The sequence below is a fragment of the Notamacropus eugenii genome, chromosome 1 (genome assembly GCF_028372415.1).
Source record: "Notamacropus eugenii isolate mMacEug1 chromosome 1, mMacEug1.pri_v2, whole genome shotgun sequence".
NCBI lineage: Eukaryota > Metazoa > Chordata > Mammalia > Diprotodontia > Macropodidae > Notamacropus > Notamacropus eugenii.
Genome location: NC_092872.1, coordinates 306,006,453 through 306,025,654, shown reverse-complemented (window position 1 = coordinate 306,025,654; position 19,202 = coordinate 306,006,453). Strand labels below are relative to the sequence as shown.

General features: G+C 36.0%; 1 long non-coding RNA gene across 1 annotated transcript; it reads right to left on the bottom strand.

Annotated features, from left to right (window-relative positions):
- Positions 1-441: 441 nt before the first annotated feature.
- On the bottom strand, positions 442-17,648 carry LOC140525406 (uncharacterized). The gene is made up of 3 exons (XR_011974030.1): positions 17,592-17,648; positions 3,014-3,105; positions 442-572 (listed from the first exon to the last, which is right to left on the bottom strand). It is a non-coding gene; the product is annotated as an uncharacterized lncRNA (long non-coding RNA).
- Between the last annotated feature and the right edge of the window lie 1,554 nt (positions 17,649-19,202).

Genomic DNA, 19,202 nt, shown 5'->3' with positions numbered 1-19,202 from the left:
GTAATATTTTGTCCTTGACCTGGGAACTCTGGAATTTGGCTACAATATTTCTAGGAGTTTTTCTTTTGAGATCTGTTTCAGGAGGTGATTGATTGATTCTTTCCATATCTATTTTATCCTTTGATTCTAGAATACAGGCAGTTTTCCTTGATAATTTTGTGAAAAATGATGTCTAGACTCCGTTTTTGATTATGGCTTTCAGGTAGTCCAATAATTTTTAAATTATCTCTCTTGGATCCATTTTATAGCTACTCTGCTCTGCTTCTCTTGTTTATAAGCCTCTGATTCTAACTCTACTAATTGGAGGTGCTGGATAGGATGTCACAATTAAGTGAGTTAGGGAAATGGGGAAATGTTGAATTTCCTCAAGAGAAAAGAGCAAATAGCCAACAATTCAAAGTCAGAATAGACTAACAAGGAGATAATTGTTTACTGCTTTATTAAGAGCAGGCATAGATTTTGGAAGAATAGATGATATGTACTGAGAAGAGGGACTTAATTTTAGAGGGAATAGGGAAGTAAGAACTGCTCCTACAGATCCTTCTGAATCATTGTATCCAAGTTTGTTACACCTGTAGAGAGAATAGGAAATTGGTCAAGTCCCATATCAGATTAAAGAAATATACAGATGAGATTAGAGACCTCATATCAATCTAACCAAATACTGGAAAAATGGATCAACTACTGGGTCAGAGGTCTCTCTTACATATAGAAACCCTACAATAAGGAAGATGTGAATTAGTGCAGTTCTAGTGGGATCATGAGCTCCAGAAGCACAATTGACACTATATTTACCCTACTTCTGGTTATTTTCTAATTATTCTTTTTGACTTTTCTTTGTTTGTTTAACCTACTTGCTAGATTTGTCTCCTGCAAGCTTAGTGGTTTCCACTTGTAGATGACTGACTGGATGTCACTCTCTGTTCAAGACTACAATATATCACCCCTGGACCTAGCATTGACCCAGCTCCAGATACTGGCTAAAGAAATGACCCCTTGAATGGGACCTTTCAAGGCAGGGACAGTTCTACATCCCATCTCAGTAACAAGTAGTTATAGAAGAAGAGACTTTTGACCCTTACCCCAAAGGATTTTGGGTCCCATTCATTTGAAAGGGGAATGATAAGGTGATTGTGCTCAAAACCTACCCTATGATACTGTTTTATGTCTTTATTTTGTGTTACCCTGTCATATTGTTGTGAAGTTATGTTGATACAGTTACCCCTAAACTCCCATTGACCTCTTAATGGACATGAAATATCTTGGGGCTGAATGTAATGTTAAGGTAATTTGAAGATCTTCCTTGTCCCTTAATAGGTCCATGAGATCTACTTTGAGCTTTGGCTCAACCCACAGTTTGAATCACCTGAAGCCCATGGTGGGAGGAGCTTGCTGAGTAGGTGGAACAAGAAGGGTGCAGCCAGAAAAGCGAGTGAGGTGGAACAGAGAGAGAGGCAGCAGGCAGAGCAGCTAGCCTGCTTGACAGAGGGGCATTTTGCCTAAAGGAGCTTGTTTGTGAGGAAGCCTGATGGAGAGAAGACTTGGGGTTGGCTGTTCTCCCTCTATTGGTAATGTGTACAAATTTCCATGTTACCATGGATTTGGCTTTCTGATATCCAAAGTCATACTTTGGTTTTGTCTATGAGGAAGAGAATCTATATTTTGTGAATTTAACCTGAAAACAAGTATGCAAATCCATAGCAGCTGCTATGGGTATTGCATTGGTGCTACATGAACTTCAGTCCTATATCATCAAATGTCTATTGGATCTTTTCAACTGGATATCTGATAAGAACCTCTGCTTCAATACACCTACAGCACAGCTTATTTTCCCCTCCAAACCCTCTTCTCTTCCTAAGGCTTCTATTTCTAGTAACAGTATTACCAACAGAGTCATATTTAACGTTTTCCTTTCCCTCCACCTTCACATCTAAGTGTTTTCTGGAAACCAAAAATTTCATCTTTTGGCCTTGTTTCTTTTGATTACTGATATGTTACTTTTCAAGGTGAAGTTTCAGCCTAATTCTTTTCACCTTAAAAATATGCTTAGGAAGTGTCATGGGCAGAAAAGTCGGTTTTTAGATAATTCTTCTTCACTCTTTGTTAATAATGGCATAAAATAATATAGCAACTACTGGAATAGAATATACACTACCTTTAACTACAACTAGAGAAAGATAAAGAGAGTGGGATTGCAAATGACCGGCTCTCTTGTTCTGTCTTAGTTTTGTCTCTATCAGTGCTTTAACTAGTGTAGGGAGAATGGAACTCCACTCTAAATTTAGCACCAAAATTTATAGGGTACTGAGAATACCATCATCAATACCATAGAAACAACTGAGCCTAGCAAATCATTAGGAAGAATAATTTAATAAAAGAGTAGAGTACCAGATGACTCATATTCTTACAAACTGCCCACACACACATACACACACTGTGCTGCCACGTATAAGTTAAACACCTCCACAACCTGGCCCCAAACCCCAGACCTCCCCATTGTAGGCAGTTTTCCCTCCATAATGGCCTCATGGTATCCCAGAATATCACTCCATGGAGTTTTTTTGTCTCCCTCACCTAAATTTGCCATTTAAAAATAATTATTTGAGAACATATTTCATACTATTTAGACATTTTTAAGAAGCTTGCCTGGGGGCAACTCTGCCTTCTACTGCCTAGTACTCAAGAGCAGAGCAATTAATCTTCAGAAATAAGTGTTATGTATGAAAAGAGGTACTATAAATAAAGTTACTATTATATATTAGTATTTGGGTGACTCAGGACCTTTAACCATAGCCCAGAGTGAATTATCAATAAGGTAACAACAACAATTACAATCACTGGTAGTTTTAGTGAGTTGTCTGCTTATTATCACCTGAGATTCTCCCAACAAGCTTGTGAGACAAGTATTCTTGATGTTTTCTTTTTCCTTTTTTACTCTCAAACAGATTAAAAGAATTAATGTAACTAAACAAGATCATATGAGGAGTAAATGGCAAAGGAAGAAAATCTAAACCTTCCATGGCAGTCCTGCTGCTGTATTTTGGGCATCTTCAGCTTCTGTGTCCCTAAGTTTCACAGTGGTCGTGGAGAGTAACTGATGTATATCTGTCAGAACATAGATACAACTGTCATAAAAAATATGTTATAAACATATACATATAAATAAAGAAGGGGGTGAACATGATAGCAGCATAAAGACATGAATTTTAAAATCATCTCTGAATTTCTTTTATCTGGTTTCATCAGTCCCCAACATTATATATTTACTTTCATAAAGGATTTAAGTTCAAACTGTAATGCTGGCAATGTGGATTTTTAACACAGATCAGAAAATATATATGCAAAATATATTGGAGCAAATGGAAAAGTGTACATGATGATGGATAGACCTGGTAACTGATAAGGCCTGAGTAAGAGGAAACAGAAGGAAGAGTCAGAAAGCAAATGATAATTAGAAGACTAGAATAGGACTTCGGGGAGGTTACTCTGATCCATATGGAGATATGGTATAAAATTTTCCTAGAAAAAATATGACAGAAAATACAACTTTGGCTTGTTTTTTTTTTTTCATTCACAACATCTCGACTTCATGACTGTAACTTTCGTTTGGTTAAATGATACATAAAATAAAATAATTTTTCCAACTTTAGTTTTATTTTCAAGATCAGAATCAAACATTTTTGACTACACTGAAATTTTGCTTTCATTTTAACTGTATTCATTTTAAGTGACTTTTTTCAGGTAGCAATTGCTCTTGGATGAGGATCTCCAGTAATTATAATGCTGAGGTATGATAACTTTATGACAGGATGACATGAGTAGCTGTGCAATTATAGATCAGTTTCTCAATATTAGACTAAAAGAATTAATGTAACTTACTGTGGCATTTTCCACTATAAAATAGAGAACACTTTATTGTGTTTCCTAAGATTGAGAACAAGCTCCAAATAACTACAGGTATTCACATTCCACATTTCTTTCATTCTTAAATTAGACAGAAACCTCATTTTGAGTTTTTCAGTAAAAGTTAAACCTAATGATTGTGTTTTTTTTTTTTAAACTCACTTTAATCCAATAGAAATATCTACTGTCCTGTACAATTAACTAATGGTACAGGAGTTCAAATAAAAAACAATGCAAATACTATCACTAATCTCATAGTATTCAGCAGACAGGAATGCACATACATTTTATGATTCAAAGTTATCTAAGACTGATCGTTTCACAGATATGAAAAAGAAGGAACAGAGACTATGAGTTTTTCTTTAAAAAGTATTATGCACATCATTTTTAAAAACTAAGACTTTCAGAATAAAGAGAAGACCAGGGAGGCAAATTTGCTATTTTCCTCACATTCCTAGCACATTGTGGAGTCTCAATAAATACTTAGCCATAAGAAAACAAGTTACCTCAGAAAATCTTTTCTCTTGGGGTTTTTAGCTCTGTTGGAATATCTTAGTTCTTCCAGATGGCAGTGCTGAGCTTCCTATAGTGTGGCCACCACCTGCAGGCTGTGCCACATCAGGCTAAAAACTAAGCAGGGCAAATCTTCTAGATGACTAGTTCCAAAGTGGTGTGGACTGCATGTATTCTGGAGTTGGAGGCATCTTGGAAAAGATGGTGTCCCAGTGGGTACATTCCTACAGCATTATTTGCTAACTATCAGGCACTTCAGCAAAATAAGGGAGGGAATTTTTTTTTTTTTTTTTTTGCAATTCTTGTCAAGGGAAGTGTGCTGTTTTGAAAGCAAGCCTTGAAGCAGAAGTTCGTACTTTTTATTTTCATGACTAATAACTGTGGAAGCCTACTGTCACTCCAAGCACTCCTTCTCATTAAATCATTTAATGTAATGGAAGATACCACTTACCAGAAACATTAAACAGGAAAGAGAGGAAGGAAGGAAAGAAAGTTTTAAAGGATGCAGATTTTTCTTTCATTAAAGGGAGCCATCCTTAAGTTTCAAGACTGACCAAACTCTAGCTGTACCTTGGGAGAAGGGGGGTTAAGACACAACCATAAATCAGTTAATTCACTAACAAGCTTTATTAAACATCTACATTATGCTATGCATCCAGGTACAAAACCAAAAGCAAAAATTCTTTTTTTAAAAAAAAATTTATTTATTTAACTTTTTACATTCATTTTCACAAAATTTTGGGTTCCAAATTTTCTCTCCTTTTTCCCCTCCCCCCACCCCAAAACACTGAGCATTCTAATTGCCCCTATCACCAATCTGCCCTCTCTTCTATCATCCCTCCCTTCCCTTGTTCCCATCTTTTCTTCTGTCCTTGAGTGCCAGATAACTTTCTACCCCTTTACCTATATTTCTTATTTCCTAATAGCAAGAACAGTACTCTACAGTTGTTCTTAAAACTTTGAGTTCCAACTTCTCTTCATCCCTCCCTCCCCACCCCTCCCCTTTGGAAGGCAAGAAATTCAATATAGGCCATATCTGTGTAGTTTAGCATGACTTCCATAATAGTTGTGTTGTGTAAGATGAACTATATTTCCCTCCATCCTATCCTGCACTCCATTGCTTCTATTCTCTCTTTTGATCCTGTCCCTCCCCAAGAGTGTTGACTTCAAATTGCTCTCTCCTCCCATTGCCCTCCCTTCCATCCTCACCCCCACCCTGCTTATCCCCTTCTCCCCAACTTTCCTGTATTGTAAGATAAGTTTTCATACCAAATTGAGTGTGCATTTTATTCCTTCTTAAGTCAAATGTGATGAGAGTAAACTTCATGTTTTTCTCTCACCTCCCCTCTTTTCCCCTCCACTAAAAAGTCTTTTGCTTGCCTCTTTTATGAGAGATAATTTGCCCCATTCCATTTCTCCCTTTCTCCTCCCAATATATTTCTCTCTCACCACTTAATTTCATTTTTTTAAGATATGATCCCATCCTATTCAATTCACTCTGTACTCTGTGTGTGTGTGTGTGTGTGTGTGTGTGTGTGTGTGTGTGTGTAATCCCACTCACTATCCAGATACTGAAAAGTTTCAAGAGTTATAAATATTGTCTTTCCATGTAGGAATGTAAACAGTTCAACTTTAGTAAGTCCCTTATGACTTTTCTTTGCTGTTTACCTTTTCATGATTCTCTTCATTCTTGTGTTTGAAAGTCAAATTTTCTTTTCAGCTCTGGTCTTTTCATCAAGAATGCTTGAAAGTCCTCTATTTCATTGAAAGACAAATTTTTTCCCCTGAAGTATTATACTTAGTTTTGCTGGGTAGGTGATTCTTGGTTTTAGTCCTAGTTCCTTTGACTTCTGGAATATCCTATTCCACACCCTTCAATCCCTTAATGTAGAAGCTGCTAGATCTTCTGTTATCCTGATTGTATTTCCATAATACTTGAATTGTTTCTTTCTAGGTGCTTGCAATATTTTCTCCTTGGCCAGGGAACTCTGGAATTTGTCCACAATGTTCCTAGGAGCTTCTTTTTTTGGATCTCTTTCAGGCAGTGATCAGTAGATTCCTTGAATACTTATTTTGCCCTCTGGTTCTAGAATATCAGGGCAGTTTTCTTTGATAATTTCATGAAAGATGATATCTAGGCTCTTTTTTTGATCATGGCTTTCAGATAGGCCCATAATTTTTAAATTGTCTTTCCTGGATCTATTTTCCAGGTCAGTTGTTTTTCCAATGAGATATTTCACATTATCTTCCATTTTTTCATTCTTCTTGTTTTGTTTTGTGATTTCTTTGTTTCTCATAAAGTCATTAGCCTCCATCTGCTCCATTCTAATTTTGAAAGAACTATTTTCTTCAGTGAGCTTTTGAACCTCCTTTTCCATTTGGCTAATTCTGCTTTTGAAAGCATTCTTCTCCTCATTGGCTTTTTGAACCTCTTTTGCCAATTGAGTTAGCCTATTTTTCAAGGTGTTATTTTCTTCAACATTTTTTTGGGTCTCCTTTAGCAAGATGTTGACCTGCTTTTTATGCCTTTCTCACATCTCTCTCATTTCTCTTCCTAGTTTTTCCTCCACCTCTCTAACTTGATTTTCAAAATCCTTTTTGAGCTCTTCCATGGCCTGAGCCCATTGGATGGGCTGGGATACAGAAGCCTTGATTTCTATGTCTTTCCCTGATGGTAAGCATTGTTCTTCCTCATCAGAAAGGAAGGGAGGAAATATCTGTTCACCAAGAAAGTAACCTTCTATAGTCCTATTTTTTTTTCCCTTTTCTGGGCATTTTCCCAGCCAGTGACTTGACTTCTGAGTGTCCTCTCCACACCCACTTTGCCTCCAGATCTGCCCACCCAGTGCTTGGGGTCTGAGATTCAAATGCTGCTTCCCAGCCTTAGGGCTTTGGGTGGGGATGAGACTGTTATTCACTGTGAGATTAAGTTCAGGTGCTCAGGTGGAGGCAGGGCCACTTCTCAGGGCTTAGTTCCCTCTGGGGGTTTATGGAGAGACCTTCAACAATAGATCCGAGCTCCTGCCTGCTTTGGGAGCACTTGTCTGCTGCTGCCTCCACTGCTGCTGCCTCTGCTGCTGCCTCCCAAGGGGGCCTGAGTTATGGAGACATCCCGCTCCCCTCTCGGCGAGCCAAAAAGACTCTTTCGCTGACCTTTGGGGCCTGTGGGTGGAGGGACCTGTGTGGCTGCTGGAGATTCTGTCCCTGAAGCCTGGTCTGATCTGCTCCTCTCCATGCCGCGTGGCCAAGGCAGGGCTGGGATCTGCGCCAGGTCCAGTGTGCGATGGACCTTTCGCATCAGGTTTTCAGGTCTCTCTAGAACAGAAATCTCCTCCACTCCGTTGTTCTGTGGTTTCTGTAGCTCCAGAATTTGTTGGGAGTTCTTCTTTACAGGTATTTTATGGGCTGTGGGTTTGGAGCTAGCGTATGTGTATCTTTCTAGTCCACCATCTTGGCTCCTCAGCAAAAATTCTTAAAGGCAGCTAATGTCCTACTGACAGAGACAACATGAACATATTTAAATGTATAGAAAAATTATAAAAAATAAATACAAAGCAATTTTGGTGAGGGAAGGCAGTAATACCTCAGAAGATAAGAAAAAAGTTCATATTGGAAGAAATCCTTAAGGCGATTTTTGAAAAAGCAGAGATGAGATGTAGGCATGAGGAATATACCCTGTGCAAATTCAGGGAGACAAGAGTTGGAGTGTTATAGGCTGTAGTTATGGGCAAAGAAAGCATAAAAGTTAGCTTGGTTGGACCACAGAGTGAATGAAAACGAGTAATATGAAACAAATTTGCAAAGATAATCTGGAGTGAGATTGTGAAGAGCATTAAAAGATAAACAGAGGAGTTTGTTTTGATCCCAAAAGCAATAAGGAACTACTGGAGTTTATGGAGTACGACAATGACATATTTAGGCATATCACTTTGACATCAGTGTGAACAATGAATTGGAGGGGAAAAAAAAGAGACAGGATAGGGAGGTCAATTATAAGATTTTTTCAGTGATCCAGGTAAAAGATAATAGGAACCTAAGTAAAGATAATAGTTTTGTGAGTAGAGCAATAGTGACACGAGACATATTGCAGAATTAAAATTGACAAGATATGAGTATTCAGTGAGATGAGGGAGAGAAAATAGACAAAGATAAATCTGAAATTTTTAATCTGGATGATTAGAGAAATAGTGGCTTTTTTATCAGAAATAGAGAAATAAGGAAAAAGGGGAATGTTTAGAGGAAAATATGATTTCTGCTTTTGATATGTTGAGATTGAGATTATCTATGGAATATCTAGTTTAAAAAATATGAGACTGGAATTCAGGGATGTGGAAAGGAGTTAAATCTGGGGGTAATTTGTATAGAGATGAGCATAGGTTTTACTTCTGGTACCTCTTTCATGATTTTTAAGATATGTAACAAGGAATCTTCCTGCTAAGGCTCCTGTTTCCATCTCACTGATTTCTTAATAAGCCAAAGAAAATAAAAAATACAAAAGACCACAGAGATCATCTAGTCTTGTCCATACCTGCCAAGTGTGCCATCTATAATATCCCTGATCTCCACTAGATAATCTGACATCCCCTTCATCAAATAGAGGCCTAGAGGTATATGAATAGGATCTAGGATTCCCACACAGGGAAACATGCTCAAGCTTCTCAAAGAAAAGAAGTATAATAAGAGAAATAGGTAGAAATTATACAGACAGATTTCAACAAATGTGGACTTGATATAAGCAAAACCATCTAACAATTAGAACTCTGTGAAAGTAGAATGGACAGCCTTGGACAGACTTCCTGGAAGGTTTCTAATTTTAAATTTTCATTTATAATTTTAGTGAGACCAGCTAAATATAGAAAGGTGAACATCATATAAATGCTAGCTATTTTTATTATTATTATCAATATTATTATTATTCACCAAAATTTGTATAGTGGTTTCAAGTTTGCAAAGTTTGTGTGTGTGTGTGTGTGTGTGTGTGTGTGTGTGTGTGTCTAATCTTGATACTTGTAACAGCCAAGTGAAGTAGGTGCTATTATTATCCCTCTTTTTGATAGGGAAACTGAGACTGGGAGAGGTTGAGGGACTTACCCTGAATTATACAACTTATAAGTATGTGAAGTAGCATTTGAATCAGGTCTTCTTGACTCCATATCCAGCACTCCGACCTCTTAAGTAACTTCTTCCTTTACTGAGAAGGCATTTAAGTAAGTGCTAAAAGAAGGAAGAACCCAAGGGATTCTGGTGGTCTATAACCATGCAGACAGAATTCAAGGAAGCAAAGATTGTGTTTGGGAAGGAGAAGCACACAGGAAGGACTCCTTTAGCTCTCTATATACAAAAGAGTAACTGAAATTTTTGCCCGGTTTAAAAAGGAGCCAAAAGAAAAGAGATCAAAAAGGAATGGTCCTGAACATCAAAGAGAATAGAATAAGAGAAGTTCTAGGGAGAGATCACAGGGGCTAATTTCATATTTGCATGTTGTGACCCTTCCCCCCTCCACTTCATACATAGTGAAAAATCTAAACCTCAGAATATTAATAAATTTTAAAAAGAAAAATTTCTTTCCTGCATAGCTCTAAGTGTTTCTTGTCTCTATTATAATAATAGCTATCATTTGCATATTGATTTAAGGTTTATAATGTGCCTTGTCTGCTATTATCTTTACTTTAAAAGTAAATAAAATGAGGTAGACAGAGGTTAAACAAACTTACCCAGGGTTTCAAAACCAAGTAAAATCAGATTTGAACTTAGATCTTTCCAACCCTAAAACCAGTGTTCTAGCCTCTGTACTACCTAATTACCATTTTACTACATATTTCTTCTTTTACCTTTGTCCTACTCAATTTCATGGATCAGGACAGCTGAAGATGGCACAAGATAAAGTGGGAGACATTAGCCTTTTCAAGCCAGATGGCTCTGGAGGAGAAAGTGAGGCTGATAACTTTGTATAGCCCTATTTCACCTAAGTCCAATTCACTTGCATGTCATGGCATCACTTCCCTGATGTCATGGTCCTCTTCAAGAAGGAAGGACAAAAAGCAGCAACTCAATTGCCTGATAATTGTTGCACTTTTGCCTTTAATCCTCTGACTTGTTCTAGGTGGAAATCAAGTTACTCAAAATATGAATGAAAAATATGAATTAATTTTTAGACTCAGCAACATGACTTACACTGCAAATCACACCCTCACATTGCTTTCACTTAATAGCCTATTTAATGCTGAATGGACTATGTACATCAATATCTGTTTTACCAGCTGGTGCCCCCCTCATTAGAGTTTGAGGTTACATAGGCATTAAGGAAAAAAAATTACCTGAATAGATTTTCAAATTGCAACAGTAAGAACCCCTGTAGATTCTTATAAATGATCTTCTCTTCCTAGTTTTTAGATCTTAAATCTTCAAGTAAATGCAAACTTCTAGTCAGAATTAGACACAATTCACATGTGTTATGCTGAGCCAAGATAAGCCTGATCAATGTTTCATTAGCCAGATAAGCATCTGCTTGTTATTTTGTGTTTGGACAGTGGACAAAAGAATTTTTATCAATGGCAAACACAGTTTTCCAAGGCTAGATATCATAAATCAAATTCTTATGAATATCATCATCACACCAATTGTCCTCCCATATGCATGGCTGCACAGAAACATTTTTTCTTTGTTGTACAACATTGATTCTGCAATTAATCCCACTCAGGTCTCAGAATTTGAGAATCTAAAAGCTCAAGGAGCAATATTGTTAAAAGATGCTATCCCAGAACGCACTGCAGTGGAAATGCCAAACTGCATTACAGTTTTCATTAACTCGATGGGATCTAAACTGAATGGGATATTTGTACTGGTTCACATGCTTCCATACTTCAAGGGGCTGTGATTTACCCACTCATACAGAACATACTTCCTCCACATATTGGTAGCTAACTTAATGAGTTACTTGGGTCCCCCAGATGCTTCAGTTCATGCTTAATTTTTTTCTAGTGATCCTTTGAGTGAAGGCCTACTCAACAAGGATTTTTTAAAAGGGATACACAGTTTATTTTATTTTTATAAGTTTTTATAGATATTTTCTGTTTCTTACATCACTACAGTATCTTATGTATCCCTCGTTTTTCCCTTCTCATCTTACGTGACAAACAGTAATATTTTAGAGAGGAAAAATTTGTCAGTGCAACTGATTGAATATTGAAAAAGTCAATATGCAATGTTTTATAGCTATGTACCTCTATGAAGAGGTAGTTTGGGGATATCTTCCCATATCTCTTCATTCAATTCTCATTTGATCTTTATAATTTTGGTACATTTACTTTTGATTATTTAGTGTGTCAAAATTCTTTCCATTTACATTGTTGTAGTTACTGTGTATATTGTCTCCTTGTCCCTGAATACTTTACTCAGCATTGATTCATATAGATCTGTTCAAGCTTCTCTGTATTCATTACAGAATCATTTCTTACAGCACAGAAGCATTTCATTACATTTATTTACTGCAGTTTGTTTAGCCATTCCTGAAGTGATTAGCATCTTGTTTGTCTCTAATTCTTAAAGTGCTACTAATAAATATTTTATGGTACATGTAGACACTTTCCTTACCAATGCCTTCTTTGTGGTATAAGGCCAATAATGGAGTTTCTGATTTTAAAAGTATGGACACTTTAGTAATTTTATTTGATAATCTAAATTGCTCTGATTGTACCAATTCACAACTCTGCAAACAATGTATTAGTATTCTTGCCTTCCCACAACCTCTGCAATCTTGACCACTGCAATCTTTTGTCATGTTTTTTACCAATTTAAGGAGTACAGGGTCCTATCTCAAAGTTGTTTTAATTTTCATTTCTCTTAATAGTAGTGATTTGAAGCATTTTTTCTATGATGACTACTTTGAGTTCTTTTGAGAATTTATACACTTTGACCATTTATCTTGCTGGGTAATGGAAAAGGGAGAGAGAGAGGAAGAGAGAGAGAGAGAGAGAGAGAGAGAGAGAGAGAGAGAGAGAGAGGTAGATATAAAGACACAAATTGTTTATGTTTGAATAAAAAACCCTTGTCAGAGGAATTTGATACAAAGATTTTTTTTCCCATTCCATCATTTCCCTTTTTATCCTAGATGCATAAACATCTGTGTATAAACTTTTCAGTTTCAAGTAATCAAAGTTATCAATTTTGTCTTTTCTAATTGTCTCTAACTAGTTTGGTTACAATTCCTTTCTAACCCATAGTTGGGAGAGATACATGATCTGTTTCTCTTCTAATTTTTTAATGCTGTGATCTTTAATATTAAGGTCACATATCCACTTAGAATGTATTGTTGTGTGAGATGTGAGGTGTTAGTCTAAGCCTAATTTCTATTAAACTACTTTCCAGTTTTTCTAGTTCTTTTTTGTTTTACTTTGTTTTTTTTTATCAAATAGGAAGGTTTTTCCCTAGATAACTTCTGTTTTTCACTTTATCAAACACTGTTTTTGCGTTCTGCTATTTCTGAATCTCCCTTATCTAGTCTGCTCCAATGATCTATCTCTCTATTTTTTAGCCAATACTAAATGCCTTTGATGACTGCTGCTTTATAATATAGTTGAGGTCTGGAAATTCTCTTCCCTCTTTATCCTTCCTTCTTTTCATAATTTCCTTTGGCATTTTAATTCTTTTGTTTTTCCAAATTAATTTTGCTATTATTTTATCAAGCTCTATAAAATTATCTTGGTAATTTGATTTGCCTAGCATCAAAAGCACAAACTAATTTGAATTTTTAAAATTTTATTGGCATGTGTTAGTCATGAACACTGAGTATTTATCCAGTTATTTAGGTTCCTCTTTATTTTTTTAGAAAAGCTTTGTAATTTAATCTGTGCAAGTCTTTTCTATGTTTAGTAAGTTTGCTTGGTAGATATTTTGTGCATTCTGTCTTTATCTGGAATGGTGTTTCCCTTTCTATTATTGCTCATGTGTTTCAGTATTATTACATAGAAATGCTGTTGATTTAGGGGAATTCATTTTTTAGCCTATAACTTTACTGAATGCAGTGGCTGATTCAGTTGGCATCTGTGCTAATTCCCTGGGGTTTTCTAAGTAAACGATCTTATCAACAAACAGGGAGAATTTTGTGTCCCTTTTACCTATAATTATTCCTTTCTCTAGTCTTATTGCTAATGCTAAGAATTCCAGAACTATATCAAATAATAGTGAGGAAGTTGTTCCCTGATGTTATTTATTGGAAAAGGTTCTAGTTTATCCCCTCACTTTTGGATTAAGATAGATACATTTTTTTATATTCAAAGGGTTTTTCTGTGCCTATGCTATGCAGCGTTCTCTGCATAAAAAGTGTTATACTTTGTCAAAGGCTTTTTCTGCACCTATTGAGATGATCATATGGATTCAGATGTTTGATTTTAATTTAATTAATTTTGTTAATTTTTTGAAATATTGAACCATCTCTCTGTCTTAATTCCACTTGATCATACTGAATGACTTCTTGAATAAATTGCTACAGTGTGTTTGAAAGGGTTTTGCTTAAAAGAATTGAATCAATATTCATTAATTGTACTAGTGTATAGTTTTCTTTCTGTGTTTATCTTTTCCTGGTTTAGGTATTAAGACTACATTTCTCCACAAAAGAAATCTGTTCAAGATCTTTCTCAATTTTTTTAGAATAATTTATGAACTATGAGCACTAATTATTCTATTAAAGCTTGATAGAATTTTCTTGTGTGTCCATCAGTTCCAATAATTTTTGTTTCCTTGATACTTACTTCACAGCTAGATTTATTTTATTTTCTAAGATCAGGTTATTCAATATCTCTCTCTTGTCTTCTGATACTCTGGATATTTCACATTTTTGAAGCTATTCTTTTTTGCTTGTGCTTGTGCTTATAGGTTTGTCAGCACATAACTTGCATAATATATTCTGATGATTTTTATTTCTTTTGGTTTTGCTTTATTCGTTTCACTCATTTGGTATTTTATCACTGTTTTTCATTTTCTTTTTTTAATAAGATTTTCTCAGTGTTTATCACTTATATTAGTCTTTACAAAGAATCAGTTTTTAGTTTTATTTATCATGTCTATGCAATTTTATGTTTCCAAATTATCTGTTCCCCTCCTAAAGATAAATATCTTCTTTTTATTTAGTATTTTATTTTTCCCCTATTACATGTAAAAATAATTTCTAACATTTGTTTTTAAAACTTTGAGTTCCAAATTCCCTTCCTTCCTCCCCACTCCCCTTCAGTTAAGAAAGAAGGCAATTCCATATAGGTTATTCATGTGTAGCTATGCAAAAACATATTCATAACAGTCATGGTGTGAAAGAAAATATAGACAAGAAAAAACTCAAGAAAAATAAAGTTTAAAAAGTATACTTCAGTCTGTATTCAGACACTATCAGCTCTTTCTCTGGGCATGGATAGCATTTTTCATCATAAATCCTTCAGAGTTGTCTTGTATGGTTTTATCACCAAGAATAACTAAGTCACTCATGGCTGATCATCTTATAATAGTGCTGCTACTTTGTACGTAGTACATTTCACTTTGCATCAGTTCATGCAAGTCTTTCCAGGTTTTTTCTGAGAACTTCTCACTCATCATTTCTTACAGTACAATAGTATTCTACCAAATCACATACCACAATTTTTTCAGCACTTCTCCAATTGATGTGATTCCCCTGAACTCTCCTAATGCTTTATCCCCAGAAAAGAGCTCCTACAAATATTTCTGTATGCATAATTCCTTTTCCTTTATTTTTTTATCTCTTTTGGGACACAGACCTAATAGTGGTATTGCTAGGTCAAAGTGTAGGTATGCCCTTTGGGCATAGTCCCAAAATGCTCTACAGAATGGATGAATCAGTTCACAATTCTACCAAAAATGTATTAAAGTTTCATTTTTCCCACATTCCCTCCAACATTTGTCATTTACCTTTTCTGTCCTATTAGTCAATCTAACAGGTATGAGGTAGTACCTCAAAATTGTTTTGATTTGCATTTCTCCAATCACTAGAGGGTTAGAGTGCTTTTTATATTGCTATAGATAGCTTTCATTGCATCATCTGCAAACTGATCATATATTTTGATCATTTATCAATTGCAGAATGGCCGTAATTTTAATAAGTTTGACTCAGTTCTCTATATGTTTGAGAAATGAAGCCTTTATCAGAGAAACTCCCTTCAAAAATTTTCACCATTAGCATTGCTAAATATATTTCCTTCCATCCTATCCTCCCCATTTATTCTATCCTTTCTTTCCTTTCACCTGACCATCCTCAAAAGTGTTTTGCTTCTGACTGCCCCTTCATAATCTCTCCTTTCTATCACCCCTCCACACTTCTCTTATTCCCTTTTATCTGACTTTCCTGTAGGGTAAGATAGATTTCCATACCCAATTGACTGTGTATATTATTCCCTCTTTGAGCCAATTCTTATGGAAGTAAGGTATATTCCTTCATTCTCACCTCCCCTCTCTTTCCTTCCAAATGTAAAACTTTTTCTTCCCTCTTTTATGTGAGATGGTTTACCATATTCTACCTCTCTCTTTCTCTGTTTCTCAGTACATTGCTCCCTCACCCCTTGATTTTATTTTTTAGATAACATCTCTTCATATTCAACTCACACCTGCACCCTCTATCTATATATGCTCCTTCTTGCTACCCTAAAAAGGAGAAAGTTCTTAGGAATTACAAATGTCTTCTTCCCATGTAGGAATGTAAACACTAAAATTATTAAGTCCCTTATAATTTCCCTTTCCTGTTTACCTTTTCATGTTTCTCATGATTCCTGTATTTGAAAAGCAAATTTTCTGTTCTTCTCTGTTCTTTTCAAGAATGCTTGAAAGTCCTTTATCTCATTGAATATCCATTTCCCCCCTGAAGGATTATATCCAATTTTGCTGGATAGATGATTCTTGGAGGTAGTTCCAGCTCCTTTGCCCTTTATAATATCATGTTCCAAGCCCTCATATCCTTTAATGTAGAAGCTGCTAATCCAATCTATTATTCCTTTTCATTTTATTGCATTGTTTGATACATTCATATTTAAAGGTATAAGAATTAGGTTTCTATTTTCCTTCATCCATCTCTAAAATTGTTTTTTTCCAAATTATCATTTCCTCTCTTTTCTGCTGCAAAAACAGAATTATGTTTCTTTAATTATTTTGCTTTACTCTTTTTTTTTAATGTGGCCCTGTGTCCACTGGTTCTTTCCTCCTCCCTGTCCCCTCAACTCCCTTTCCTTCTTTGTTACATTTTTCCTTTCAGTGTTTATTTGTTCCTCTCCTCTGCTTTGATCTGGTTATATATTTCTTCCTCCTTTTTTCCCGTCTCTGTCAAGTACATTTCCCCTTCTTTTCTTCTCCTTTGGCTAATCCTATTCTTTAGTGCTTTTTTTAAATGACTTTTGTGTCCTTTCCAAAAAAAAAGCTTTCTTTCACTTTTTTTCATTATCCATCTCTTCTGTTTTTGTTTATTCTAGACCCTCATTTTCTGAATCATGATCCTTGCAATCATCTAGTCTGTCTTTTCTTCTGTCTGCCTTCTTTATAGAATAATAGTGTTCAATGTATGTAGTCTAGGCTCTGTCTAGTTGCTTTCTAATACAGTCTTAAAGCATTTACTCCATCAATTCACCCTTTCCATTGTATTTGATTCTCAGAACGATGTCCATTATTGCAGATGTGAGAGAGGATACTGATCCATGGTAGGGCCCTTACTCCATAACCTCCAGTGATCTATGCACTTTTTTTTGACTTTTTCCTCTACATTTGGCTATAAATCTCCTCCTTTTATTCAGACTCTCTCACTTCTTCACGTGCCAGTTGCCCATGGGGGCAACCACCAAGCATTCCAATTTTTCCCTTCCCAGGACAAGTGGACTTTTCAGACACCAAATTCCAAGCTTCTCATAATGTAAAGTCCTCATCTTACTTTACTTATAGGAGCATTCATCAGTAGACTGCTTTCCCACTTTCTAAATAAGGCTTCCCTCCTCCCCTCCTCTTCAGTCTTCCCTCATCTCCTTACCCACTCCCCTGTAGACTCTTCTCTTTCTGAGACCAGAGGTCACCTTCTAATTGCTAGCCCTTGATTTGATACTGACACATCACTCACTCCTCTCCATCTCCCTGCTTCCCTCCACTCCCCCTTTTGTGTCTATGCTGTAAAGTTGTCCCACAAAAGAAGCATTCACCTGTGATTTGGGTGTCACTAGCTTCTGTATATAATGCCTCCTGTTAGCTCAAACCAGTCTAGTGGTTCAGATTTAGAACTGGAATGAAATGAGGTAATAAACCATCTAACAGTTACAAGACAGACATTTACTTGGTCATAGCACAAGGATATAGAATTGATTCATAATCGATGTTCTTTCCCTGACTCTGTGTTGCCAGACTGGTATGATGTTGGTCAGAAGCATGTGGCAAGCCTGAGGGAGCAGCTCCTGATTCCTCATAACCTGAATTTTACATAGACCACTAGGAAGCTATCAGTGATCCAAAACTAAGCTCCTCAACCCAACTCACTCAAACCTCTAGGCCAACTAAGTCTTTAGTATAGCTTTAATATCTTTTTAAAAAAATAGAAGACCAGCTTCCATGAGGTAAATGATGCTATTACATCAACTATCTACTTTTCAAAGACTAGTAGAAATTCTTTAGAGAGAGGATTCAGTTAAACAAAGCATAAGTACTTTCTGACATGTCTTAGGGCTTTTTTGTTTCTCATGTTAAAATTTCATTAAAGACAAGGACCTTGAATTTTTAAAGCAGTCTCATATACCAGTATCACATCCTTCCCTCTAGGCATACAGGGACAGCTGTTTATGTCCTTTTCCAACAGAGAGGGAAAACTGAATCACAACAAAGCTGTGATTTCTATAAAATAAGATGTTCAACAGTATAGCCTGAATTTGGAACTAAGCATCATGAGACTGAATCCAGCATTATTTGCTATTCACATTTCAGATGATTCAGTAGATAGAGTGGTCTGGGCCTGGAGTCAGGAAAACTGATCTCCATGAGTTCAAACCCAGTCTCAGACACTTAGTAACTTCATGACTATAGGGCCATTTAACCCTGTTTGCCTCAGTAAAATGAGCTGATGAAGGAAATGGCAAAAATCACTACTCTAGTAGCTTTGCCAAGGAAATTTCTTTATGATAAAGAAAGTTATTAAAAACTGCAATATCTGACAACAGATTTTCAGGGCAAAAAATCTAAACCAAGTTAACAATTTCTAATTGAATAAGACAATAATCTGTCAATATCAAAGGATCAGCCTATATTAGGTTGGTACAGGATCTCAGTATTCATGCTCAGCCTGTGATCCTAGTGGTTCTATTTTGTTTTTTTTCAGTCCTTTCAGTCATGTTCAACTCTTTGTGACTCCATTTGGGGTTTTCTTAGAAAAGATACTGCCATTTTCTTCTCCAGCTTACAAATGAGCAAACTAAGACAAACAAGATTCAGTGATTTGCCCAGCACCACATGGCTGCTAAGTATCTGAGGACAGATTTGAATTCAGGTTTTCCTGACTCAAGGCCCAGAACTCTACCCACTACAACACCTAGCTGCCCTAATTTCATTTTACTTCATTAATTTTTTGGATCTTTTCTCCTTCTCCATTTAAGGACAATTATACCTCAAAATACATTCACCTCATACCAGCACCAGCTCATTAATTAGAACTAATACATGTCTTCTTATATTGTTTTTTTTTTTTAAATGCCTTTTAGTTCCTTTGCTGCTATATATGGGCAAGTGTTTGGAGGATTTTATAATGAGCATATTTCCGTTTCAAAGCC